Source organism: Rhagoletis pomonella, unplaced genomic scaffold (genome assembly GCF_013731165.1).
Source record: "Rhagoletis pomonella isolate Grant_MI unplaced genomic scaffold, Rhpom_1.0 Rhpom_scaffold_00015, whole genome shotgun sequence".
Lineage (NCBI taxonomy): Eukaryota > Metazoa > Arthropoda > Insecta > Diptera > Tephritidae > Rhagoletis > Rhagoletis pomonella.
This window is the reverse complement of record NW_023458569.1, coordinates 5,448,605-5,454,291: the sequence shown is the minus strand read 5'-3', so window position 1 is coordinate 5,454,291 and position 5,687 is coordinate 5,448,605.

The following is a 5,687-nucleotide window of genomic DNA, read 5'->3' as shown; positions in this document are numbered from 1 at the left end:
TCGGAAAGGTGGAAAACATATACTTAATAATTGCGCCGGGTATTTAATGTTCGGCTCCGCCCGAACTTAGACTTTCTTACTTGTTTTTATTGCGGTACAATAATTCTTTATTGAGAATTGCATCGGGCTGCAAATGTGGAATGTATCCTCCTGACTTTCATCTTCACAATCTTTTATCATGGCAAGATCGTTATTTAAACACCGTTGTTTTCCAAAGAATTCTTCATTCTCATTCTTTTGGTTGTTTCTGAATTTGGAGAACCTGTAACGTCAACCGCGTTTTTCGATTTTAGTTTTCGTAATTCATTTTTAATCATTTCTTCTGTGACTGAAATAGCTTTTAAGCAGAAATAACGAAAGAAGGTTATTTGTATTTTTTTTTATCATTTAATACTAAAGAAATTCATATACCAGACCCAAGGTTTCTTCTATGGTAATTAATTAACATTTTTTATTGAAATATTTTGCAATGGGGTGCTTTGCTCGCTTAGACATTTCCTTCGTTTGGTACCAAACTTGTTTAATTTGGATAAGCGGTTTGTTTATTATCCGGAAAAGACTTTTAATTGGGAATACAAAATATTTGGCCAAGTTTAGCTTGTAAAAAAAAAACTGTTTTTTTCTCTTCCTTCAATATTCGCATTCGCAAAAGATCCGCATTGATTATTGCGAATACGAAAGCGTATGCGAATGTTAAAATTAATGCGGAAGCTCCGCGGTTGCGAATGCGAATATTCGCAACAACCCTGGTACAAAGCTCAACAACACTATTGAATTTACTAGAGTTTACAACTTATATCTCAAAAGCGTTAAGTTAAAACAAAAATGTTGATGTTATATAAGTTAACACCAGCGATTAGCTGAAAAGTAGCGTTCCCGCACAAATTGCTGACGGGAGCCAGCGACAGATTTTTGCGACCAATTTTAGTTTTGCTCATATTCATTTCAATGCATCGTATAATGCTCCTATAAAGCCTAGTAACGTTCCGCTGCGGCACAACGGGTGGGTTGGGCTACAGCAGCCTCCCACGCAAACAAAAAAATATAAATTTTAATTATTTCAGTTTTGCTAGAAATTATATGAATGATAGAGTGTATAGTAAAGAGTAAGAAAACGATGTTCAGCTGAGGTGGGTGGGTTATACCATGATAAAAAATAGGAAGGTAGAACCGCTGAGAGGAATTTTCCAAATTCTTGACGTTTGCAATCAATTTAATTTTAAAATTAAAAAATTCCTTTAAAGGAGCATGCGACTAATACCACTTTTGATCTCTTTATATCGAATGAACTGATCGCCAGCTGAGATTCGAACCGGGATGCTCAGTTTTGTTAGGCGAATACTCTCTCTGTGTGCCAACGCCGCACATGAAATTTCATTGACTAAGTGCGCACATATCATTAAATCGTTAATAGTACCCGTTAGAGATGAGTTGGGGACTAATTGATCTCCAGCTATACCCATAAGGGATGAGTCGAAACTAATTGGCCTCCATTAGTACCCGTATGAGACTAGTTGGAACTAATTAATGCCCAATTGTACCCGATTGAGAGTAATCTCGGAATACTCTCTTTAGAGATTAGTCGCACAATTTTTTGCAGAGTTTACGCTCAAACTCACACACACATTCTCATTTTCAATCTCAAACAACAACTTTAAACAATTCCCTTTTTACTCTCAATTTTGTATGATTTTAAAATGTTGGCAAATTAAAAAAAAAAATCATGGCCGACGAATTGAGAGAACGGTTTTACCTTACTATTACCTTGTTTATACCCTACGCAAGAACCGCATTAACAAAATGCTGATTTGACTCAACACATATTTCTTTCAAGCATTTATACCTCTGTCGTTAAAGCGCACCCACAGAAACCATATTGAAAAGTAAACAAAATTTGTTATTTTTATTCGATATTTCTTAAATAATTAATTTGCGCGGTGGACCGAAATGGAAGCGTCTTTCCGCACGCATACAGTCAGATGAGCGTTTTTTTTGGTTTAAAGTGATATGTGAACAAACTATTTATCATATAACCAATTTCATGTTAATAAATGAAGAAGTATATCAATGAAAATTTTTATTTGACGTACACAATATTGTACATAGCATATATATGTACATAAATAAATTAAGGTTTCTTCCTCGCTTTGGTCTACTGACGAGCTTGTAGCGTCGTCATCCGAATGGCTATCAGAATCGCTTTCGGAAATCTCCTCATCTCATCATCACTTTTGATCGATATATGTATGTTTCCGTCAATCAAAGACACTGAAGACAAAATCAGAGGAATGCAACTGTCCAATTTTAGCATCAGTGGGTCTGAGCAAGTACGACCGACCGACTTCACAGCCGGGTTGAATAATGTCAACTTCAAAGAGGCTATTGTTAAGTTTTTTGTTGACCATTGGGCAGAGGATTACATGGTACCGTATATAAATAATAAAACTATTTATGTAAACGCTGACGCTTGGCATAAGTATATAGTCAGAGATGGTAAAATAAAACAAAGTATCGAGCATCAACTGACTTATCCTAGTCACGAAGAGGCAGACTCTAAGATTATTTACCACATTTGTAAATTACAAAGTGTTACTAACATTACCATTCGGTGTTCCGACACTGATATTTTAGTCATATTGCTCGCCAATATGAGCAATATAGACAAGAATATTAATATATCGTGCAATTTGGTGGTTGCATTAGTAAATAAAGATACATTCTTTCAGTTCAGGTGAAAATTGGTTATATGATAGATCACATATCACTTTAAACCAAAAAAAAAAACGCTCCTCTGACTAGGGTTGCGAGACTTTGAAACGGAGAAAGGAGTACATTTATATTTTCGATAGAAAGAAAGCAGTACATGACATGAAAAAGGAGTACAATTTTTTTTTAAATTTTTTGTGCGATTTATTGTTACAAATTACCATTAATTAGGTACAAACAAACAAAAATATCTTAGAAATCTTTTTCAAAGCAACAATAAATGTGAAAAATAAATAACTTTATGGGTTGGCTTTCCAACTCAATATTTATTAAATGTAAAAATATTCATACAATGCCTTGTCTTTGTGGTCAAAAAGTTGATCGTACACAATCTAAAGTGCAGTGTGCCGGGTGTAAAAACTTATTTCACCTCAAATGTGTTGGTATTTTCCAAGTCGATCTGGACTTCTTACTCTCATCTAATAAGCCGTTTCTTTGCAAAAACTGTACGGATGACCGTCGTTCATCTCTCCGTTGCCTTCCACACCCGTTGGTTCGCGTGGGAGCACTAGTGCTAAAGATGCTCTTAATACAGACTCTCTAAGAGATAACTCAAGTGAAATCGCTACTGAGCATGACTTTCAATTAAAATCTACACTGCTAACTGTGGTTAACAACTTTCTGCTCTCAGGGCAGAAAATGCTCGTATCTTGTGTTTGCTAGGTGCTTTGCATGAAGACAAAATGCAGCTAATAAAGAAAAGTGATGATTTGCATGTAGAAGTTCGTGTATTGCAAACTAAGCTAAACGACAAAGATGCCGACGTATCATCGTTGACTGCGGAGATAAAAAGCCTTCGCAGCATTTAGTCTGTTCCCTTGAACTTCGGACTAAAACCTGTGGAACTGTCAAACTACAATTTTACTCTCTCAAATGAGAGTAAAAGGAGAACAGATGCAGAAGTGCATAAGAACGCAAAAAGCACTATTTCCTGTAAAAACGTCAGTCGGTTTGTTTACATGTCATTTGTACAACACTGATTTAGCTGAAATATCACCAAATAATTATTAAAATCTATACATATTCAAACATTTCGTTGTTTACTTCCAATTTTTACAAATATAAGGTACTTTGCTTTCACCGCTGTTAGTTTTTGCTTGCACATGCAAATCAGCTGATCGCTTGACACTTTTCATGAACTTACAGGAAAAGAAACTCCGGACTAAATCCTGTAACTTCTGACTAGGAACAGTTGCTCAGTTACTCTCTCAAATGTGTTCCCACTTACAGGTTTTATGTCAATAGGAACGACTTCCTGTAAGTTCTGACTAAATCCTGTGAACCGGACTGCTATTGGAACAGACTAATTGTTGACAACTTTACTAGCCTCAATGCAAACCGCGCTAATGCTGTTAACAAATGTAAGGAGATGATTGACAATGAAAATCAATCTCTTTTACGCTCTTCTCCATCATACCCAGCCGCCGGCTCTCTGCATGGGACTAATGTTACTGCTGCTCATGCTGAACAGTGTTTACCTACACCAACAGAAACTCCCTCATCTGCTCCGTCTACTAAGTGCACGGTATCGAATGCTGGGGGGCAGACTCCAATGGGTCTGCTAAGCGCATGGCGCTCAATACCAATGTTAGCTATGCTACTGCTGCTGCTGCTGCTGCCGGTACTAACTCAATTAAAGCTAATGTTAACAGCTCGGTTATCACTGCTACTGGCGCTGTTGTTGATGCCGACGTGGATGTTAATTCTTTGAATGCTGATATTGATGTTGTGCCTGATGCTGGTTCAGAGCCTGCGATTTTTTCTGGCTCGAATGGTTGGAAAACTGTGCATCATAAGACGAAAACTCCGAAACGTAAACAAGTTGTGGTTGGTCGAAATAAAAACGCTGACCTCGACATTGTCGTAAAAATGAAGTGTGTACATATATCCGCTTTTAAGCCGTCCGTTTCTACTGATAAAATCATCGAGTATGTATGGCTGACTTCCAAAACGTATCAATACAATGTTTGGATACTGTTATACTACGGTATTCAAACTGTTTATATACGCAGAGTTATGACACATTGCAACCAGATACATTGCATATTTTAAATTTTGAATATAGCAATGAACAATTTTTCTGAATTTTCCATTTTTAAAACACCAATGGTAACCAATAACAAACGAAGCATCAACTTTGTTTCTGATGCGCAGTCCGGTATCGACATTAAACATTTTGCATGCCACAAGCTTATTAAGAAAGACGAACCTTTAGACAAGCTTCGAAGCATAAATTGCAAATTTGGAGTTTCGTATGCATATTATGAAGATATCTTGAAGGCTTCTGTTTGGCCTTCTGGTATAAATGTCCGACCATTCCGCTTTTTTCAAAGGGAAGCCCCATCGGAAGCGCACAAATAGCTTGAATTCTGGCAACTGTAGCTCAGCCCCTAAGGGTCTTCAAATTTATTTTCAAAATATGTCTGGAATGCGGACTAAAACCAAAGAGATATTTTTATCAACGCCCCGCGTTGACTTTGATGTCTATGTTTTTGTGGAAACATGGCTGAATGCTGACTTTCATGACGAAGAGTATTTTAATCCAACTTTATTTAATGTATTCAGGAAGGATAGAGATCCGGTGAAGACTGGTCACTCCAAAGGTGGTGGTATCCTAATCACCTTAAAGCGATGTATCCGCTCGTCGTTACATCAATTAGGGAATCTAGATACTCTCATAGATCAAATTTGTGTTTGTGTCTATGGTTCGCTTGGAAAATTATTCATTTGCACATCCTATATACCGCCAAATATTACGGACTATCTATACAGCTGTCATGTTGACAATATCGTCGATCTTTGTGAGCAGAATCCTGACTCTTCGTTTTGCATTCTTGGCGATTTCAATCTTGCAGATATAGTCTGGTCCGACCTACAAAGAAATGGTTTCCTGACTCCAACACACGTAAACAGGACGTACG